Source organism: Nannospalax galili, unplaced genomic scaffold, assembly GCF_000622305.1.
Source record: "Nannospalax galili isolate Female #2095 unplaced genomic scaffold, S.galili_v1.0 scaffold566, whole genome shotgun sequence".
Lineage (NCBI taxonomy): Eukaryota > Metazoa > Chordata > Mammalia > Rodentia > Spalacidae > Nannospalax > Nannospalax galili.
The window spans coordinates 2,161,362-2,161,675 of record NW_008355811.1 but is presented as its reverse complement, the minus strand read 5'-3'; positions in this window follow the sequence as shown (position 1 = coordinate 2,161,675).

Below are 314 nucleotides of genomic sequence, written 5' to 3'. Positions count from 1 at the left end.
ATTGCATTTACTCATATTTGGGTCTTCAATTTTGTTCCATTGGTCCATGGGACTATTTTTTGCCAGTACCATATTGTTTTATGACTATAGCTCTGTAATACAGCTTGAAATCTGGTATAGTAATCCCTCTGGCATTGCTCTTTGTGCTCAGGGTTGGTTTGTCTATCCAAGGTCTTTTGTGCTTCCATATGTATCTTAGGATAGTTTTTTCCAATTCTGTGAAAAATGTCATGGGGATTTTGAATGGCATTGCATTGAATCTATATATGACTTTTGGTAGGATGGTCATTTTCACAATATAAATTTTTCCAATC